The sequence below is a fragment of the Pan paniscus genome, chromosome 1 (assembly GCF_029289425.2).
Source record: "Pan paniscus chromosome 1, NHGRI_mPanPan1-v2.0_pri, whole genome shotgun sequence".
In the NCBI taxonomy this organism is placed as follows: Eukaryota; Metazoa; Chordata; class Mammalia; order Primates; family Hominidae; genus Pan; species Pan paniscus.
The window spans coordinates 222761247-222784279 of record NC_073249.2 but is presented as its reverse complement, the minus strand read 5'-3'; the positions used below and the strand labels follow the sequence as shown (position 1 = coordinate 222784279).

The 23033-nt window shown below is 43.1% G+C and overlaps 1 protein-coding gene across 8 annotated transcripts in view; it reads right to left on the bottom strand.

Moving 5' to 3' along the window:
- The window catches only part of LOC100973443 (neuroblastoma breakpoint family member 15), a 39706-nt gene extending 27605 nt beyond the window's left edge, over nucleotides 1–12101 (bottom strand). Inside the window, exons 1-2 of one of the 8 annotated variants that reach the window (XM_055098818.2) lie at nucleotides 6496–7803; nucleotides 1906–2076 (exon numbers count right to left, since the gene is read on the bottom strand). The gene's annotated coding sequence lies outside the window, so the exon portion shown is untranslated. Of the gene's footprint in view, nucleotides 1–1905; nucleotides 2077–6495; nucleotides 7823–8146 lie in introns of those variants that run through there. The other 7 variants (XM_063602031.1, XM_055098821.2, XM_055098838.2 and 4 more) reach the window with 7 other exon arrangements.
- Nucleotides 12102–23033: the final 10932 nt, after the last annotated feature.

Genomic DNA, 23033 nt, shown 5'->3' with positions numbered 1-23033 from the left:
AGCCAAATTTCATTCATGTGTGATGCCAATTGAAAGGCACTCTCAATTATGCAAAAGCTCAAAATACCTGCAAACCCTTTTTTAAAGAAAAATTTATTTCATAACCCACTCAAGCCAAGAGAGAAATATTTTTTGTTTTTTGTTGTTGTTGTTTTGTTTTGTTTTGTTTTTTGTTTTTTGAGATGGACTTTCACTCTTGTTGCCCAGGCTAGAATGCAATGGTGCTATCTTGGCTCATTCAACCACCACCTCCCAGGTTCAACCAATTCTCATGCCTCAGCCTCACGAGTAGCTGGGATTAGAGGCGTGCGCCACCATGCCTGGCTAATTTTTGTATTATTAGTAGAGACAGGGTTTCACCATGTTGGCCAGGCTGGTCTCGAACTCCTGACCTCGGGTGAGACACCCGCCTCAGCCTCCCAAACTGCTGGGATTACAGGTATTAGCCACCGCGTCCACCCAAGAGAAATATTTTTTAAAAGAATTCAAGGCCAGGCATAGTGGCTTATACCTGTAATCTCAACATTTTGAGAGGCAAAGGTGGGAAGACCACTTGAGTCCAGGAGTTTGAGACTAGCCTGGGCACATTGTGAGACCCTGTCCCTATGAAAATTTAAAAATTAGCCAGGCATGATGGCGCACGCCTATAGTCCCAGCTACTTGAGAAGCTGAGGTGGGAGGATCACTTGAGCCCAGGAACTACAGTGAGCTGTGATCATGCCACTGCACTCCAGCCTGAACAACAAAGTGAGATGCTGTCTCAGGAAAAAAAAAAAAAAGAAGAAATCAAAAAGGCAAAGTATGAAAGAGGCTGATGATGAATACTGAAGACATTTAAGCATAAAATGAATTAAATGTAACTATTTTAAGTATAGTTACAACACAGAATACAAATATCATAAATAATCCTTAACAAAAATATATTTTTAAAGTAAGGTTTAAAATCCCAGATTACACCAACATAAACTTGGGTATTGTCTGGGATGAAGGGAGTAACAAAGAAGGAGAAATGTGAGAAAGTAGAAGTGTCCTGGTATTCTCAACGTACAAAGATACTATTTTATTCTCTATGTTAGTAATAAAAAAATATAAAGTTGTGTGTGTTATTTTAAAACAAAATGCATGCCTTCCAGATTACTAGGAAACAAAACAAGAAACAAGGACTACAAAATCCATATAGCAAAAAGAAGAAAAAACAGAAAAAAGGCAAAAATAAAGACCAAACACAGAAAATACAAGAGCAGAATCATTAAACCAAACCAAAATATTGGTCTTTATTAATATAAAATATAATATGCAACAAAGACACACTATGAATCATTTTGCACTGAAAAATAAGGCACTGGACTGTATGAAGCTCTCAGAAAAAATGGAGATATGGACAGAAAAATAGTAGCAATAAAAGACTTCAGTCCTTGACGAATTGATAGAAGACAAAAATAGAGAGGACCTAAATGTAATTTACAAGTCTGATTTAATGGATATGTAATGAAATGTTAAACAAAATACTTCCTATGTCTTGGAGTTTCAGTAAGGCTACATAACCAAGGACAATAAATGCTCAATGTCTACACTTTCTAAAAAGTGGTACAAAGCACAATCTAGAATTCCTTAAAAAAAAAAAAGTAGCCCCTAAATGGTCTTGCAACTCCTAGCTCACAATCCACCTCTGGGTTATTTAAGAGAAAGATAAGGGTTAACTGATAGGAGCAGTGTTTGAAGAGAGTTGTCAGACTAGAAGAAAGAGCTGTGGTGTTTCTCATCCCCTTCTCTCATTCCCCTCCAAGTGAGGGGCTCAAGGAAAACCTCTGAGACTTTCTGGGAAGCACTTGCTGGGAGGGAGGCCTGACCTCTTTGTCACTAGTCATTAGTGGCCTATTAGTCTGCAGAAGTTCACAGGCTCACCTCTGGCTGCCACAGTAGCCAAGCTTGCAGGAGCTTGATGTGTGTCCTCAGAATTTGCTGGGACATAGACACGGTGACCTTCCCTTGCCCAGGGAAAATTGTAGGCTTGAATAAGTGTTTCTTGTGGGCCAAATTCTTCACCATCGTATTATTTTATTATAGTAAACACCACTAAAAAAAATCCAAAAGGTAGATTGGTTAAGTTACAAATGACATAACCATATGATGGAATGTTATTGAGTCAATAAAAATGTTATAAAGTATTTGGCACAAGAAAATATTCATAATATACATTTTTTTGAGACAGGGTCTCACTCTGTTGCCCAGGCGGGAATGCGGTGGTACAATCACAGATTCTTACAGCCTCAACCTCCTAGGCTCAAGCAATCCCCACACTTCAGCCTCCAGAGTAGCTGGGATTACAGGTGCGCACCACCATGCCTGGCTAATTTTTTTTTTTTTTTTGGTAGAGACAGGATCTCCCAATGTAACCCGGGTTGGTTTCAAACTCCTGGGCTCAAGTGATCCTCTCACCTCGGACTCCCAAAATGCTGGGATTACAAGTTTTAGCCACCATGCCTGGCCTATAATACTATAAAATATTTCTTTTTTTTTTTTTTTTTGAGATGAAGTCTCACTCTGTCACCCAGGCTGGAGTGTGGTGGCACAATCTCAGCTCACTGAAACCTCCGCCTACCAGGTTCAAGTGATTCTCCTGCCTCAGCTTCCTGAGTAGGTGGGATTACAGGCATGTGCCACCATGCCCAGCTAATTTTTGTATTTTTAGTAGAGACGGGGTTTCACCATGTTGGCCAGGCTGGTCTCAAACTCCTGACCTGAAGTGATCCGCCCATCTCGGCCTCCCAAAGTGCCGGGACTATAGGCGTGAGCCACCATGCCCAGCCCCATAAAATATTTCTAAAATGAAATATAATGAAAAATATATAACAACATAGTATACTCATTGTCTTAGTTCATGCTATTATAACAAGATACCGAACATTAGGTGGCTTAAACAACAAAGTTTTTAAATTTTTTTATTCTTAAGTTTTTTGGGTGCATAGTAGGTGTATATATTTAACAGCCATTTATTTCTCACAGTTCCAGATGCCAGAAGTCCAAGATCAGGGTGCCAGCATGGTCACTTCTTGGTGAGGGCCCTCCTTCTGGTTCACAGACAGCTGCCTTCTCACCATATACTCACCTGTCAGAAAGAGAGCGTGCTGGTTCCTTCATCTCCTTGGAAGGGCACAAATCCCATCATGGGGCTTCACTCTCATGACCTCGTCTAAATCTAATCAGCTCCCAAAGGCCCTCCTCCAAATACTATCACATCGGGAACCAGGGCTTCAACATATGCATTTTGCGGGTACACAAACAGGATCCCTTTTTTCAATATTGGATCACTAGGAGTCCATAGCACTCCTCCAATTTTGGGAATCCAAAATTGTGATCCAATTTTGGGAAAATCAAAAGGTATATGTGCATTGGTGTGGGTATGCATCACGTTAACCAAGAATAAGAATGAATATCCCAGACTTTGGAAATATGCCAGTGTTGTACTCCTTTGCAACTGTCTTAACATTATGGTGGCAAATCTCAATCCAGTGGTAAAGATGGGGACTTCTTTAAAATAAGCAAATGTCCCTGCTGGTAGTTATCCCAAGAAGAGGTCAGTCCTGGAGCAAGAAGTGGTGGGGCAGTAGGGAGAGCTTTCTGCTCTGCCTGAGCACAGACAGCAGGGGACCAGAAGTTTGGAACAGTTCATACAATAAGAATATGAACATCCTTTACTTTGAACTTCAACTAATATATTCCATTTTAAATTTAATCTCTACATATTCTTCCCCTTTGTTCACAAAATATATGGATCAAATTCATTCTGCATGATAATTATATCAACAGAGAATCCCAAAATTAGTTTTAATAAATGGAAAAAGTTGGTGTTATATATTTCAAATAATGCCACTGAATCTTTCCAAATTTGAGAGCTCTACGATCATCAGTCTTTTCAGTATAATTTGAATAATTGACAACCAAAACTTTTAAATATACATTTATAAATATTAATAAATAAATATACATTGAAACTAATGATGAAGGAAAACTGAATGTAAACTCATAATAATAATAATGGGTAAAAATTGTTGCATACTTACTATAAAGTGCTTATTTTCCTGAGGGCTTTATGTATATTACTTAATGTTCATAATAACCTTATGAGATAAGATACTATTACTATCTCTATTTTTTAGACGAGGAAACTGAAGTACAGAGAGTTTAGTAACTTGCATAAAACCACACAACTATTTAATCTTCTTTCCTCAGGAACACGACCTCAAGAACAACCAAGCACTTGATACAGAGTTGACTCTAACTCATATGAACCAGTCAAGGCCCTGGACAGGGCGGTGCATACCAAGTCAGCACCAAGGTCAATATATCCAAAATGAGATTGTATAAGAGGAAAGGACTGGAATGCACCTCCAAGAAGGTCTGGAAAAGTGAGAACCAACTAGGGAAGAGGTTCAAAGTAGACTCAAGGAAGATGAAGGGGAATTCTTGAGCCAAAGCGCAAGTGATTGGAAAAGATCTTTAGGCTTCCTGAGGCTATAGAGTGAGCATATCTAGAGAAAGGGTGCGGGAGTGGAAAAAAGCAAAGAGCAAAGCTAGCACCACTCTGGCCCTCAGTCCCCTTTCTCTAGACAAATCGGAGCTGGCATTTTCCTAGTGTGAAGGCGCTAACTCACTCTAGGAAAGTTTTGAGATGGGGAGCAGAGTCTCACAACCAGTCCCCAGTCAGTATGCATAAGAATCTCCTGGGATGCCGTTACAAATGCAGATTCCTTCTTTAAAAAAAATTGAACTCACAAAAGCAGAGAGTAGAGTGGTGATTACCAGGGGCTGGGGGGGGATAGTCGGGTGGGGTTGGAGAGATGTTGGTCAAAGGATACAAAATTTCAGTTAGATAAGAGGAGTAAGTTCAAGAGATCTATTGTACAATATGGTGACTGTAACTAATAAAAATGTATTGCATTTTTGAAAATCTCTGAGAGTAGATTTTAAGTATTCTCACCACAAAAATAAATATCTGAAGTAATACATATGCTAATTACCTTGCTTTAGCCATTCCACAATGTATACATATTTCAAGATATCATTTTATGCATGATAAATATATATAATTTTTACTTATTAATTAATTGACTCCTAGATTCCTCCTGGGAGTCACTTTCAGAAATCCCAAGTCCACTGGTCTACATTAGGACTTATGAATCTACATTTTAAATAAGCTCCCCAAGTCATGAGAGAACCACACTTTGAGAAAACTGCACTTATATATTTTCTAGGTATCAAGCATAGATACTGCCCATGGGACCATTGGGAAATAAACACTTTTCCTCTGAATACTTGGGGTTTCCTGTCCAGCTTACACTGGTGACTTAGTGGGGCACACAGGGGAGTTCAGAGACTCAGTGAACCTGGCACAGTGGGCAAAACTACAAGATAGGTTGTCTATCCATGAAGGGAGACAGCTGGAGTAGGATGCCACGGAATTGGTGATACCATATGTCTCAAACGATCCCAGACTTACAACTGCATGTGAATCTACAACTATGTCACAATAAGTAAAAAGTTTCAAAAGAAAATCCCTAACAGAGATCATCCAGCCACTGGCATGGGCAGGTGCTATGTATGTGCACGGAGAAGAGGTACTAGGGTGTTTCCCAGGGATCTAATGTTAGTGTCAACTCCTGGGCCCAGTCCTTTGCATTAATTTGGAGGAAGGGGATGAAGTAGTTAGCTGTCAGTATGTGGATGGTGCTGGGAAGTGTGAGAGTACCGTAGGTATGAACACTGCAGTTGCTATGAAAAAGGACAGTAAAGTGGTGTGAGCAAACACTCATCCAAAGGACACAGACTGATCATCTTGTCAGTCGACTCTTTGTAGCACATCTATGGGACTGGCTGTCAATCTCTGGATGAGTGGCAAACAATGGCTACTAGTTATGAACATGACATATTTTGAAAAGCTCCCTTGGAAAAAGCACAAACTGGGGACTCAGAGCCCAGATGGTGTGACTGTCCATGGAGGCAGAACCAAAAGATCCCACTATTCTAAGAGGATGGCAGCAGCTAGAGTGGATCGGGAGAATATTACCAGCGGTAGAGATGGGAGGACAAGCCATTTTAGTGTCAGAGTCCACCACCAGCAGTAGAGACTTGCTTTGAAAGGAGAGTCAATTGGATACTAAATGCAGTGCAAAGGTTTCCAAAGACATTCCTCAATCAAAATCAGGGGATAAAGCAGTCGCTTGAATCACCTAGGCCTGTCCTTTACCTGGACACAAGTGGTACAGTAGGGAGAATTCTGAATAGTGTCACCCAAAGCTTTGCATAGGCCTTAGGCCAGCAGGTATTGCACACCTTTCTCTGCTATTCCTCGTTACTGCTATTCTGATCCCCACTGTGCACCCCAGTAAGCCACCAAGGTAAACTGCTTGCCTTGATAGTCTCTTTCAGCACTCTGCACTCTACACACTCTTGAATGTCAGTTAGGTGCTGTTATGTGGGAATCTACCTGCTTACCTAATAGATATAGCCTGGACACAAAGTTCTCTGGTTTATGACACTCCCATTGTACAGCTGCCTCCACAGCTCCTTGAAATTCTGGATCAGGGATTGGACATCTGACAGGCAGTTTTGACTGCTTGGTATCACAGAGTTCAATCCAACAAAAGGAAGACATGTTCCCTTGTGTGTAATGAATCTGCAGGTCACTTATTCAAACTATAGTAGTCTGAACTCAGATGCTGGATGTCAGGTCCCCTCAGGATTGTCTTCCTGCGTCTTGACTGCAGCCACTCCTACACAGGGTGATTTCCTGGGCTGGAGCCAGTTTGCAGGACTATGAGACTATATAGACTACAAAGCCTAGCTAGGCCCCAGGTCGGCGGCAGAGTAAGCCCCACAGCAATGCGTTAAGCCTTCACGAAATGAGTGTTGAATGAATGAGGTAGTGATTCAGTGTATATTTGATCCACTGCAACAGGTGGGAAGGGGGCAGAGGCAGCTACTTCCTAAAATAACCCTTCTTCAGACTCTTAAAGAACTGATCCTTGTTTTGAATTAAAATCTATCTTCATTTAACTTCCAGTCCTTTGCCCTACAGATAATTCGTAGCGCCACATCAGTTCTACCCATTCTTTCACATGAAGACAGATGTCATGTTCTGAGTCATCTTTCTTCGCCTCCTTCCAGCAGCCCTTATCTGGTGGCTCACATTTGAGCGAGCTCCAATATGTCTCTGTATAATCTCTCTCTTCTTTTTTCTTTTCTTTTTTTTTTTTTTTTTTTTTGAGATGGAGTTTCGCTCTTGTTGCCCAGGCTGGAGTGCAATGGCGCGATCTCGGCTCACCGCAACCTCCCCTCCCGGGTTCAAGCGATTCTCCTGCCTCAGCCTCCCTAGTAGTTGGGATTACAGGCATGCACCACCACGCCCGGCTAATTTTGTATTTTTAGTAGAGACAGGGTTTCTCGATGCTTGTCAGGCTGGTTTTGAACTTGCGACCTCAGGTGATCCGCCCGCCTTGGTCTCCCCAGGTGCTGGGATTACAGGCGTGAGCCGGCCCGGCCTGTAAAATCTCTTCAATGTGTGGTACATGGAGTGCAGTACTCCACCTGTGGCCTGACTGATATGCAGTACAATATTATCACTAAATTGCTACAGACAGCGTAAAAGTTATAACATTTAGGACACAGTGCCCGACTTACTATAATTACCATTATTATCTTATGATCATTACAAAACGGAATTACCACTTAGCTCTCAGGCCCTACCTCCTTCAGCCTCAGAAACGTTAACGCTACCTTGCATTGCTGCTTTTAGCACCGCCCCTAATAAGCCCCGCCCCTGGGGCCTCCGCGGCGGAAGCCTAGCGTCCGCCCCACCCACCCCGAGCCCGAGGCGGGGCTGTGGATGTAGCCGCTGATTGGCTGACTGGGGCGCAGCTTGATGGCGTCGGGCTGGAGAGCCGCAGTCCCGGCTGCAGCACCTGGGAGAAGGCAGACAGTGTGAGGGGGCCTGTGGCCCCAGCCTGCTGTGGCCTCCGGGAGTGGGAAGTGGAGGCAGGAGCCTTCCTTACACTTCGCCATGAGTTTCCTGATCGACTCCAGCATCATGATTACCTCCCAGGTGAGTCACCGCCTCCCGCCCCGACACCCGTCCTCCTCCCTTTACCTAATCGCCCTCTCCGGTCCTCCGCGGTGCGGGCTGGTCCGGGGTCTTGCTCCTCTCTTACGCGGCCTGCGCCGGTCACTCTGGCACCCAGAGAGGGTGTGCGATTTGCTGCGGCCGGTTCCCTCAGCCCCGGCTGTCAGGAGGCTGGCCTGCGGCCGTCCGCGTCCCCACCCGGCATCCATCCCCGGAATTTCGGTCCACTTTTGGAAGCGGTCCGCCGACCTCCAGGCTAAGAGCCGGCGCCGCCAGCTAAGGCGGCGGTTCTAGGAGCTCCTCGAAGCTTCCGGGCTGCGCCACTGATCCTGGACTGGGGAAGCCTGTGTGGTTCTGGGCGCGGGGTGTGCGGCGCGCCAATACTGGATACTGAGGACACGTCAGTGCAGGCTTTGCTGTTAGATGTCAAATCCTGAATCCGGGTGTGGAGAAATTTGCTGCTTCAAAGTATCAGTATAAGGTAATACCTATGCTTGAAAGTATAAGGTTTCGTTTTTGCACTGACACCTCGTCCTTTATCCTCTGCTTAGTTACCCACCTTTTCCGGATGTTTTTCTGACCCTCATGTCTTCTCCATTGGCCACCTTCATTTGTTTGTACAGTCAACAAACATTTATCGACCATTATATAAAGCTCTGAGCGTAAAAACATGTAAGACACTGTCTCTGCTCAATAGAAGTTTCGTCTAGTTAGCCTCTTGCTTTTACCATGTAATCTATTGTTAATTATTGTTTCTTCCTAGCATTCATCATAGCACTGGCATCATTTATGTGTGTGTTTCTGATTTTGTTTTTTGAGATCCTGCCTTGTTCATAGCTGTATCCCCACTTCCAAGTGCAGGCATTCAATAAATAATTGTTGGCCAATATTTGTGAAGCTCAGACTGCCTGTTGACCTTCTTCCCCTCATCTTTCCAATAAAGATTTTGTGTGTGTGTGGTTGTTTTTACTTGTTCTTTCTCTCAAACGGCAAATAACAGAAACAGTTACCTTTTGGGGCTTAAAGTGAACTAAATTTGTGTTCTTTGATTCAGTTTTTGTATTGCTTCATCCTAATACTCGTCTCCGTAGAGCGGAGCATTGTCCTTTTCTCTTCAAAAACTTGTTTACAATATTTAAGAAAATAAGAAAGAAGGAAAAGCCATCCATAATCCTACCACTCTAATGCAATAGTTTTTTCATTTTTAAAATTTACCACCTTTTCTATAGTTTTCATAAGTATTGTTTTTATTGGCTGCATAGTATTCAAATGTATTAATGTAAAAAAACCTAGACATGTAACTCTTCTGCTTAAAACCTTTCTAAGACTACCCAGTGCCCTTGGTGACAACTCAGGGTTATTTTTAGCCTTAGTACCAATTTGAGAAAAATAACAATATTTAATTAGCTTTTCTTTTCACTTAGAATAAAGATAAGAATGTTTGTAGAAAATTGGCTTTGCATTGCAGCCTCTACGATTTTTAGCATGGATATAATTGATACGTTGAACCAAGGAAGTGGCTTTCTAATTTTGTATGCCTTATAATCATAGACTTTCACTTCACACATGCATCCACATGCAGTAATTAATTGTTAAACCTGGTTTTTACAAATGTGGAAGAAAGACCCAAAGATTCCTTTGCATGGAATGTTCTCTGTTCAGATATTTATGTGGCTACTTTATCATCCTTTCGGTATTAATAAAAATGTCGCTTTAGGAAGGTTTTACCTGACACCCTGCCCACAACCAAAGTAGCTTTCCATTTCGGCTGCCTTCTTTCTCATTTCCATGTTTTATTTTCTTCTTGGCATTTATTACTATGGTTCATTTGTATATTCATGTGTTTGTTATCTGTCCGTGAAGTCCAAGATACTGTCTGTCTTGTTCTCTCCTGTATTCACCAGCATCTAGATCAGTTGCGGGCACATAGTAGAGTTGTAGTGAATATTTGTTTAATAAAAAGCACCTCTCTAGAGAGGTGTGGTTACCTTGGAAACACCACCATTGCCCCCTGCGCCCCTCCCTGCTCATTTTTTCTGTTTTGTATTAACTGAAAGGTTTATTTGAAATGAAATCTGAAATCAGAGGTCACGTATTGAATCTTGCTCACCACGGCACAGGATGAAGTTCAAACTCCTTTACATGGCTTTTCCGGTCCCTTATTGATGGGACCCTGGCTCTTCTCTCTTCAGCTGTGGCTCCAATTTATTCTTTAGACTTCCTGAACTTCTTTTAGTTCCCTAACCTGGCCATGCTATGGTGCCTCCAGATTTCCACACAGTGTGTTTTCTGTTTCCGGGCCTTTTCCTCATATCCCTCCCCTTCTTTAAGCCTTCAGATCTGAAGTTGAACATCCAAGAAGCTTCCCCTAGACTGGACTAGATGTCCCTATACCTACTGCCATAGTACCCCTCACCTACTTCCCCTGTAACAACACTACCACATTGTTTTGTAATTACTTGTTTATCTCCTCTATAGATTATAAACTCCTTGAGAGTAGCATTCATGCTCTCATTTGCCATTCTATCCCTTGGACCTGGCACATATTAGGCACTAATAAATATTTGTTAAATGATTAAAAGGGTGAATAAATGATCCAAAAAAGGTGTCTTTTATAGTTAATTCTTTAATAACTGTCCTGCTGATGGCCATCTTTTTTTTTTTTAACAGTAGCTAATTTTCAACCCAGAAGTCACTTTTTTAAAAGCAACTGTTAACTAACTCATGTTTTGAGCCCTCTATACCGTCATAAGACTTATCAGTTCCAGAGTACACTCTTAAGTCCTAAGGTCAAGACTCTGTACAATTCTGAAAGTATTAAGTCTCATTTTTAATAAGAAGCTATACGCCTTCCATTTTATTTGCAAAGCTATTTGAAATTGCATTTTGCTTCTGCTTTCTTTTTGGATCCTCTATAATCTTGCCAGAATTTGTGTTTACTTGGATGTAAATGAATTCTCCAGCTACTTGTGTGTGTGTGTGTGTAGTTTAAGTCTTTTTTTTTTTCAACTTTTATTTTATTTTAGATTTGGTACTTGTGCTGGGTATATTGTGGGAGCTGAGGTTTGGGGTACAAATGATCCGGTCACCCAGGTACTGAGCGTAGTACTCAATAATTAGTTTTTCAACCCTTCCCCCTTCTCCCCTCCCCTGCCCCCAAGTAGTCTCCAGTTTATGTTTTTGCCATCTTTATGTTGGTGAGTACCCAATATTTAGCTCCCACTTAGAAGTGAGAACATGTGGTATTTGGTTTTCTGTTCTTGCGTTAATTTGCTTAGGATGATGGCCTCTAGCTGCATCTATGTTGCTGCAAAGGACATAATTTTGTTCTGAAAGTCTTTTTAAGCTTTCGTTTTCAATGTGAAAGGAGGCCACAATGAAATATTAATGGTATATATCTGTTTCTCTTTTCTTCCATTCCCCTCCCCACCACATAAACTTAAAATTTTTGCTTGTTTTCTCTTCTTTATCTAAAGTTCCGTTTCATAGCAATCTTGGTGATTTTTTTTTTAATCATCCATTTCCACTATACATACCACCCTCAGTCCTAACTGCCCAACTTCTCTGTCTTCAGTCGTGGCTTCATAAGTCATATAAATATGGTCTCTAAACTCTGAATTTACATCTGTCTCCACCGGTAAATATTTATAATAGCCAAAGGATATCCTGGACATTTTCTCCTAATCTGTTTGACCCTTTCCTTTTCTGCTTGATCTAGATGCTTGGATCCAACTTACTTTCTTACACCCTCTTGTTCATTTACCTTCATGTATATATAAGTCCACACTTGGATCACTGCTATAGTTTGTTTACTACTAATACAGAGGCCTGAAGGCTACTATAGAAAATCACATAGCTGTGTAGTTTGCCAACGCCAGGAGTTTAACCCTCAGCTCACTGAATTATCCCTTTTCTTGACCTTAATCAGCTACTTGTTTCATTCCCCTCAAAGTTTCTCCGAATCTTTGTCACTCTCCTCAAAGCTCCCTTTTCTAACTCACCTCTCTTACTCTTAGCAGATAACCTTGCCTCGTACTTACTCAACAAAAGTGAAGCCAAAAGGTATGATCTCCTACTATGAATACTTTCTGCATTTTAATCTAAAAGGTTATCTGTGTTCACAACCATTCTTACCTCCTTTCCTCCCATTTCAGAAAACGGGGTTCCCCTACTCCGGTTTAAAGCCATTCTACCTACCTTTGATCTTAGAGTAGCGTATTTTGAAGTGGTTAAAAGCACAGATTTTCTAAACAGACAGACTCAATAAGAGCTGAAAAAATAGTATTTAAAAAAAAGCACAGATTTTGGAGTCAAACAAGCTTGAGTTCAATCTTGATTCTGACACTTACTATAAATTGATTAACTTCTCTAAACCTCATCTTTCTCTGTGAAAATAGGATAATCAAACCACTGTACTGAGTTTTTAATGATTTTTATAAGATTATAATGCTAAGTACTACTTAGAGAGCCTGGAGTATAGTAAATGCTCAATAAAAGTTACCTAATAATATTAATAATAGTATTATCAGTTCATCCTCTAGTATTCCACCATCCTTCTCATCTTCTTCTCCTTACTTGACTGCTTTCTTTCCCCCTGGCCAATAAACTTTCCCTTTATTCCACGTTCTTCTCTAGCCTATTATCTAATGTTTTCTTTTTTTCTCATTCCTGGCTCTCCCTAGAGTAATTTGCATTTACTGTCCCCACTGCTTTAGCTCCCATTCATTCTGACCTGCTACACTCTGGTTCCTGCCTCTACCTCACCATTCAAAATTGTTTTCCTTATCCTCTAGTGTTTTCTTCTTGGCACATTGCTCTCCTTACTCTAGATACTATTCCCAGGTGATCTCATGTACTTTGGTGGTTTCAACTCATAGGTATATCTTAGAGCTGCCTTCACAATCTGTCTTTTATTCCAGATACTTGCTGGATATCTTGACCCATCTTGCTGGCTGTCCCTCAGGCCCTTAGTGTGTTCAAAAATGAGCTCATCATTTTCCCCATCCTCTGCCCCCTTTCCTAAACCTCTTCTTTCTCCAGTATTCTTTATATAAATTGGGTAGCTTCACTCTTCATCCTGTATTCCAAACTAGTCATCCTTGACTTCTCCCTGTTGATTTTACCTTCTAAATAGTTCTCAAATCTGTTTTCTCCTCTTCTGTCACCAAATGTCTTAATTCAGGGCTTTATCATCTTTCATCTGAATTCCCATAACACATTTCTATAATGTTTCTCTTTCTACACTGTCGTTTCCTTCAAGTGTGTCTTCCACACAGCCACCATACCGCTCTATATAATATAAAACAAATCAGACCATGCCATTTCCCTGCTTAAATAACCCTCACCACCTACAGACTATAATCTAAGCTCCTTAGGGTGGCCTTCAAAGCTCTCAGTGATTGGACATCCACTCCTCTTGTCTAGCCTCATTTTTAACCTCTTCCTTCTTTGAATTTCATCTTCTAGCAGCACCAAACCATGTGTAGTTCCCGGCATATACCATGCTATTCACTCTGCGCCTTTACTCATGCCCTTTGCTATCTGGAAAGCCCTGTCCTCCTACCCCTACCACCTGTTTTTACCCTACCTGATTCGTTTTTTGTTTGTTTGTTTTGTTTTGAGACAGGGTTTCGCTCTGTCACCCAGGCTGGAATGCAGTGACATGCTCACAGCTCACTATAACGTCTACCTGCCAGGCTCAAGTGGCCCTTCCACTTCAGCCTCCCCATAAGCTGGAACTACAGGCACGTACCACCATACCTAGCTAATTTTTGTATTTTTTGTAGAGATGGGGTTTCACCACGTTGCCCAAGCTGGTCTCGAACTCCTGGGCTCAAGCGATCTACCCAAAGTGCTGGGATTACAGACGTGAGCCACCATGTCCAGCCTCCCTACTTGATTCTTATTCATCCTTTGAGAGGATGGTTTTTATGTTAGGGGTGGTGGAAACCTTTGACTGTGTGATGAATACCTTGAAACCACTCTAGAAAAATGCACATAACCCCAAAATGTGCATACAATATCAGGTTTTAACCCCAAATTAAAACTTCCTTCGGCTCGGGCATTATCTTCTCCAGAAAATCTGTCCTAACCCCCTACAGATTGGTTTGGTCTCCCTCTTTCATATTGTTTTACAATATCATGTATGTATTTCTATCATCGCACATCCATATTATGTTATAATTATTTATGTACTGTCTTCACTATATTGTGAGCTCCTAGAGGGTAGTAACCATCCTATTCATCTTTGTATCCTCAGCACTTAGCATAGCACATAGGAGTTATTACAGAAAATTTAAGATTGAATGCTGAAGAATAAACCATCTTTTATGTAGACCACTTAGCCATTCAGCAAGCACTTATGGAGAGCCTGCTACGTACCAGGCTTTGTGCTGGATGCCAAGGATACAAAGATTACAAGACAAACATGGTTTTTGTCCTCATAGAGCTTATAATCTAATGTCAAAAAATATTTAAATCACACATTACAAAACTGTATGGTAAGCACTTTGATGAGGGAAGTACAATGTAAAACAGGATTATATAAAAAGAGCAATTTATCTGCATTTGGGAGGGCAGAGAGGGCCTTCCAGGGGGAGTAAATAGCATAACTGGGAGAGGGCTAGAGAGAAGTTCCTTTCAGAGGACATCTACACAGGTCTCGATGTGAAAGAATATGGATCTAAAGAACCAAAGAAGTTCCAGGGGGCTGAACACATGAGTTTGCTAGGCAGCAGGGGCATGATAAGAAGCTAAAGTAGTCTGTGCTAAACTACTGAGTTTACACTTGCTCAGTAAAGTAGTCCTAGAAAGACATAAAATCATTTTATTCATAAAGGTCCTAGCCAGTTTAAGAAGTAAAGAGTAGTTGTGTCAGTGTGTATGTATAGAAAGTTCTGTTTACTACAGACCAGCTTTGTCAGCTGTCATGTGGCTACGGTCTCTGCCAGTTTGAAACAAAACTGACGAAAGAGGGATCCTGCAATCTCTCGGCTTTACACTGAGATGAAAACCACTTTTATGTAGATTAGGCAGGATGGTGGAGAAGCTAAGAAAACTCTCTGAAGGAAACAGATATAAAAAATATTAGGCTTTCTACTACTCCTCTAATTTTGGTCTCAACTCCTCTCCCCTGAAGTTTTTATTTTTAAAATTAATTTATTTTTATTTATTTTTTGAGACAGGGTCTCACTCTGTTGCCCAGGCTGGAGCGCAGTGGTGCAATCATGGCTCACTGCAGCCTCAACTTCCTAGGCTCAGGTGATCTTCCCACCTCAGCCTCCCAGGTGGCTGGGACTACAGGCACACCCCACCACCCCCAGCTAATTTTTATATGTGTGTGTTTTTTGTAGAGACGGGTTTTCACCATGTTGGCCAGGCTGGTATTATTTTTAAATACTTGCAATCAGGGATCATCCATAAGAAGCAAGTCTCACTCTGACACCTTTTCTTTTTTTTTTCGAGACCTAGTCTCACTCTATCACCCAGGCTGGAATGCAGTGGCACGATATTGGCTCTCTGCAACCTCTGCCTCCCAGATTCAAGTGATTCTCATGCCTCAGCCTTTAGAGTAGCTGGGAATACAGGTGCCCACACCCAGCTAATTTTTGTATTTTCAGTAGAGACGGGGCTTTGCCATGTTGGCCAGACTGGTCTTGAACTCCTGGCTTCAGGTGATCTGCCCACCTTGTCCTCCCAAAGTGCTGGGATTACAAGTGTGAGGCACCGTGCCTGGCCACTGACTCCTTTTCTATTTGCAAACTTCTCTGGCTCATATAATGATTATCATAAGATTATGGCAAAATATGTACTTCCATTTTTGTCTTAAAGCATACTCTGTAACATGGATAACTTCAAAACTCCAAGGGCATTTAAAAATTTATTTCCAATGTCATGAGCTTTAATAAGTAGGTCTTATAAGAGTGGATCTTATCTTTAATCCCTGAAATAAGTTAACCGTCTAGTTAGCAGACCCTTTATCATAAAAGAGTTTCTATAAAACATTTCTCAAAAGAAAATATGTATTGACATTCTATCTTCTTTCTCCTCCAGATACTATTTTTTGGATTTGGGTGGCTTTTCTTCATGCGCCAATTGTTTAAAGACTATGAGGTGAGAAGAAATCATTTTGTCATACTTACACTATATGAATTTAGATTGACAAGAAAAATGTCTCCATTAAAGAAACATTATGTTCATTTCCAAGATAGGAAGCTTTTACCAAATAAGTACTATATAACTATTAGATTGGAGAATATAAGTAGAATTAATTGATTTAAAAGGGGGGAAAAAAGGCAAATCAAATATAGGCCAGAAGTTAGGAGCAAGGATTATGTCTTAGTCATATCAGGATATGTACCAATAGCAAATAGTTATTCTGTAGGAGAGAATTTAATTCATAATGTCTCACAAATGTTCCCTTTCATTTGTCTATCTGGCCCTGAATTGCAAGCCTTATATTATAAGTTAATACCAAAATCCCAAGGCTATCAGGGGAACCAGTCCCCAATATTTCAACATAGGTTCTTTCTGTTTTCCTTAAGTGTCGGCCGGTCTGAGAAATAAAGAGAAAGAGTACAAAGAGAGAAATTTTACAGCTGGGCCTCCAGGAGTGCCATCACATATTGGTAGGACCGTGATGGTGACTCCGAGCCACAAAACCAGCAAGTTTTTATTAGGGATTTCAAAAGGGGAGGGAGTGTACGAATAGGGAGTGGGTCACAGAGATCACATGCTGCAAAGGGCAGTAAAATCACAAAGCAGAGGCAAAAATTAGAATTACTGATGAGGGTCTGTGTCCCACTGTGCACACATTGTCTTTATAAACATTTTAACAGGAAATAGGGTTCGAGAGCAGACAACCAGTCTGACTAGAATTTACCAGGCTGGAATTTCCCAATCCTAGTAAGTCTGAGGGCACTGTAGGAGACCAGGGTGTATTTCAGTCCTATCTCAACCGCATGAGACAGACACTCCCAGAGTGGCCATTCATAGACCTCCCTCCCAGAATGCATTCCTTCCCCAGGGTTATTCCTTGCTGGAAAAAGAATTCAGCAGTATTTCTCCTACTCGCTTTCTGCAAGAAGAAGAATATGACTCTATTCTGCCCAACCCCGCAAGCAGTCAGACCTTATGGTTATCTTTCCATGTTCCCTGAAAATTGCTGTTATTCTGTTCTTTTTCAGGGTGCACTAATTTCATATTGTTCAAACACACATGTTTTGCAAACAATTTGTACAGTTAACGCAATCATCACAGGGTACTGAGGTGACATACATCCTCAGTTTACAAAGATGACGGGATTAAGAGATTAAAGTAAGACAGGCATAAGAAATTTTAAAAGTATTAATTTGGGGAACTAATAAATGTCCATGAAATCTTCACAATTTATGTTCAGAGATTGCAGTCAAGACAGGCGTAAGAAATTATAAAAGTATTAATTTTGGGAACTAATAAATGTCCATGAAACAATTTATGTTCTTCTGCTGCGGCTTCAGCCAGTCCCTCCATTCGGGGTCCCTGACTTCCCGCAACACAAGACTGCTAGAAACCAGCAGAGGCTGGATGAGCAAGGAGCGGGTTGTCCCCTACAGCCTTTGAGGGCATATGGCCCTGCCAACACTTTGATTTCTGACTTGTAGCCTCCAGAACTATAAGAGGATCACTTCCTGTTGTTTTAAGTCACCTAGTTTGTGGCACTTTGTTATAGCAGCTCTTGAGAACTAGTGCAGAAGCGTAGACCTGGTCAACCAAGAAATCCTGGAAACAGAAAAGGAGACTTGGTCTGTTTAAGATCATGACTGTAAGCAGATTGAGGGGATGGTTACTTGCACATGGAACAGACAGGAAGCAAATACATTTTGAGGGGCTGTTACTGTCCAAAAATGTGCCACAAGTGGGGCCTACAAAAGCCTGTGATGGTCTTCAAAACATATCTGGAGAAGATGGCTGCAAAATCTGTGTATTGCCCAAGGAGTGTAGCATCCTACGCTTGCTTCAGATGAGCCATGAGGGGTGCTGCACAAGGAAGGGCCTTCCAGGGCACAAAGCCAGGGGACACGGGATGACAAGCCCGGGAAGTGCTTCAGAGAGCAGGGCCAGGGCTGCCTGTGGGGTCACCAAGGAGCTCACCCTGCTGCCAGGGTGGGGAGTCTTTGTGATAATTCCTGCTCGGAAGGATTTTAAAGGGAGACTTGGGGCATCATGAACTGCTCTGTTTCTCTCATTCCCTCTTGAAGTTGGGTCTTTATGCAGCACCCTCTGCCAGCCCAAGCCCTGCACAGTGGCGATGTATCTGGAGAGGTGTTCAGATGACTGTCCATTGGATGCTTGATGTGATTATTGAGTGTCAACTTGATTGAATTGAAGGATGAAAAGTATTGTTTCTGGGTGTGTCTGTGAGGGTGTTGCCAGAGGAGATAAACACTGGGGTCAGTGGACTGGGAGAGGCGGACCCATCCTCAATCTGCGTGGGCACCATCCAATGGGCTGCCAGCGCAGCTTAAAAAATGTAGGTGGAAGAAAGTGGAAGAAGCTGGCTTACTGAGTCTTCTGGCTTTCATCTTTCCTCCCACGTGGGATGCTTCCTGCCCTTGAACATCAGACTCCAGGTTCTTCAGCTTTTGCACTCTTGGACTTACACCAGTGGCTTGCTGGGGGCTCTTGGGCCTTTGGCCACAGACTGAAGGCTGCACTGTTGGCTTCCCTGCTTTTGAGGTTTTGGGACCTGGACTGATCCACCACTGGCTTCCTTGCTCCTCTGCCTGCAGACGGCCTATCGTGGGACTTCGCCTTGTGATCCTGTGAGTCAATTCTCCTTAATAAACTCCCTTTCGTATATACATAGATCCTATTAGTTCTGTTCCTCTAGAGAACCCTGACTAATACAGCCACCTACCTCTGGGCTTTTGTTATAAGAGAAAGAAATAAGCCCCAATTTTGTTTAATCCACTGCTTAATGAGATTTTTTGTGTGTGTGAATCTCAGCCAAACAGCACTTTACCTGGTGCAGACCCCCAGCAGGGAGGCCAGCAGCTGAGGGAGGCCAGCAACTGAGGGAGGCCAGCAGCTGAGGGAGGCCAGCAGCCAAGGCTGGCTCAGCACCAGGGTGCCCAGAGAGCAATGGCAGATGAGGCCAGGATCAACAACTTCCCCTGTTCACTCTTCTCAGCAAACTTTCCACTTGAGTCCCAACCCTTAGTGCACTGCCTGACTCGGGGCCACCCTCTGGGAAGCCCTGGGTGGCATGTGCTAGGGTGCTTGCCGCAGCGCTGAGCTGAAAAGTCCAGGTGTCTCTGGGGGCGGGGCACACACTTTCCCAAGACAAGACATCACTGTGGTCCTGCTGGGGCTTCAGCCAGGCTCTGGGATCTGAAGCCCTCCTAGTTCCCCTAGACTGAGAGCCCCCAGTCACGTGCATTTCCCATCACTGCTTTGGACAGGGCTCCAAGGTCCTGTATGGCATGGGACCTATGTGTCACAGTGGCCACACTACCCCTATAAGCCACCCACAGTTATAGCTTTAGAAAATGATCTGTTCCAAAGCCTCTTGCCAATGGGTTCTCCGATGGGTGCTGCTGGAGCATACTGAACCTGAACTCCACCTGAACATCAGCCGTCTGCTTCCCATGCATATACTGGGCCCTTGTTAGTGTTTTCCAGGTCTCTGTCCTCCTCTTTTTGCCCATCAGTGGCCTCTCCCTGGCTTTAGTATGTAGCAGAGGCTTTGCAAGCCTGGTTCTACAGGACACAGGTGGGGTAGTAGCTGGTAAGTCATGATGCGGAGGAATAAGGTTGGTTAATTTAATCAGCTCTCATATATTCACACCTACACTGTGCCTAGCTTCATGCCAAGCATGTTACAGGGATCATCTCATTGCACGTTCCCCACCAGCCTGGGCAGGTGGACAGCACCCTCAGCCCTACCTCACAGATGAGGGAACGAAGGCTCAGATCGGTTAAGAGGGTTGTTGTAGTCACCAGCAGACACGCGGCTGGACCAGGATTTGAGGCAAGCTGCAGCATTTCCTCCTGGTGCTGTTAGTGGTCTTCCCAGTAAGGAGTCTACAAGGGGCTGGGAAGTAATGTATTCATTACAACAATATTAATACATGTCTATTATAGACAACGCAGAAAACACATATATACAAAACACAAAGACCCAGAATAAAATGACGGTAAAATGTCAGTCAAATCCTTCCAATTACAAACATGCACGCACACACACACAAACACACACAAACACGAATTCATGCAAAGCCAAAGTAAGAACATGCTACATACAGTTTTGCCATCTGCTTTTTCTTCAAATTCATAATATTTCATGTTCATCTTGCCACATCATTAAATACTCTTTTAAGTATAATTTTTATGGTTAGATCATAAAATTTGGTTTATGGCTAGTACCATAGTTTGTATATATTTCTTTAGAAATAAATTAGGTTCTTTCCTCTTTTTTGACCATGACAAACACAGCCAAATTTCAATGTTTGTACACATCAACAATTATTTTCTTAGAACAAATTTCCATAAGTGAATATCACAAGTAAATGGTTTCGTGGGCTCTGTAAAGGTTGTGTATCTGTTGTGCCAAATTATCTTCCCCAAAAGGTTTATCAATCTGCATCCCCCACAGCAGTGTCCGAAATTGCTCTTTTATTCCCTCTGATGGAAGCTACATTTTTTCTGTTTGAATTGCAATCTCCAAACGTGAAGCAAAACTGTGTCTACTTGGGGATTTATTTTTCCTTATCCTGCTCAAGGTGTTGCTTTTCCCATCTGCCTCATGCTTTTCATCAGTTCTGGAACGTTCTCAGCCCTGGTGGCTTTAAATATTGCCTCTTCTGAGTTGCTCCAGGCTCTCCTCCAGGACCTCCTGTCTGGTAGACATTGAATGTGCTCCTCCTTTTGTCTGAGCCTTGAAGCCCCTCTGTCTGATTCCTGAATGGTTTCTTCAAATCACTAATTCCAGTTGGCGGTCACCGTGTCCGCTTCGTTTCATTTCGTTTCATTTCTGCGGTTCTACTTTCTTCCCTTTCAGACCCCCCTGCTGTATTTTTCCCATAATGTCGTGTTCTTGCTTTGTGGTGTCTTTTCTTCCCTTTATCTCTTGAAATACTTTAAACACACTTATTTTAACGTTCCTTTGAAGTTGTCCTATTTTCTGTGCTTCCCGGAGTGTAATTGATCCCTTTCATTACTTCTGCTATTTCTTCCATGGGGCCTGAGTCTCGGCTCTCCCCATGGCGTAGGCCAAGCCTGAACCCAGGCCCTGCTCATTGGCCCAGCGACCCCAGGAGCCCCCGGCTTCTAGTGCCCTCACGGCTCCGGTTTCCTCTTGCTTTCTGGGACCCTGGAATTTTGCTTTCTTGCTTTTAGCCTTGGCACATGTATGTGCACGGTGGTGTGTGTGAGCTTGCACGTGTGTATGTGTGTGTGTGCACTTTATGGTGTATGCTGTGTGGTGAAGGGGGCTCTCTGTGCCAGCTCTGCCTCCCATCTTAAAGTCTCACTCAAAAATTACTTACTCATCAACTAATAATAGTAGCAATGATAGTAATTCAATGTGTCTCTGAGGTTCCAGGAGACTTTATAGCCCTCATCACAGCCACAGCTCACACTAGTGGGTGTTTAAATAGCACATGTGATCTTATTTAATTCTTTGAATAACCTTTGTCATTATCCCCATTTTACAGATAAGTAAACTGTGGAAGGATGGGAAAAATGAATTGGCACTGCTGGAGATTATGCAGAGGGCTGGTGAGAGGGGCAGGCTTCGAAACCCGACCCTGCTCTCTGCCCGAGCGTCCACTCAAGTCCTGGAGTGGGAGGCTCTGAGGTGGGCACCTCCAGCTTCTGCAGTGCTGAGGGGAGCCTTGTTCTTCTTCCTTCTCAGGACGGGAGGCCAAGGGGCTGGGATGGCAGGTGCCGTGAACAGCGAGCGCCCAGAGTTGGCCAAAAGCACAGCGGAGGTGCAAATCCAGGTATGTCTGGTTCCACCACCCCCCAACTGCCTCCCAAATGCACAGATGCATCTGTGCTCAAACACACACATTTACAAACACACACAGGTTGCCCCACGGTGAGAGCTGCTCACCTAAGGGAACTGGAGAAAAGCTGTGCTGGTCTCACAACATTGCCGGCCTGTGGTCCTGTGCCTGTCCCAGAGCCTGGGCTGTGGGCGTGAAGACAGAAGGCATCCCGACCCTAGTACAAAGCATCCTCACACCTCAGTCCCCGGGCTAAGCAGGGCACACACTGCTCTCTAACCAGAACATCGCCAAGCAAAGGGCTGCCCCAGCTGCTCCGAGAAGCCGCACGCACAAAGCTGCAGTAAGCCCAAACCCAAGGCGGGAAAGCCCCTCACCCCACGAAGGTGTCTGCCTGGTTTCCACGGGCAATGTTGCACAAGGCCATTTTTTACTGGAGAAGTGTTGAGGCTCCATATTCTTAAGTTCTAATCATGAAAGGAACCAGGACAAGGCAGCAGGGAGCAGCAAAAGATTGGTGTGCCCTGCCCCAGGAGAAGGTGTGTGCTGTGGTCTGAATGTTCGCGCACCCCCTGCCAAAATTTATGCATTGAAATCTTTTTATTTTTGAAACAGAGTCTCACTCTTGTTGCCCAGGCTGGAGTGTAGGGGCACCGTCTCGGCTCATTGCAACCTCCGCCTCCTGATTTTAAACAATTCTCCTGCCTCAGCCTCCCAAGTAGCTGGGACTACAGGCACGTGCCACCACGCCCAGCTAATTTTGTATTTTTAGTAGAGACAGTGTTTCACCATGTTGGCCAGGCTGGTCTCGAACTCCTGACCTCATGTGATCCACCCGCCTCGGCCTCCCAAAGTGCTGGGATTACAGGCATGAGCCACTGCGCCTGGCCATACATTGAAATCTGAACCCCGAGGGAATGGTATGA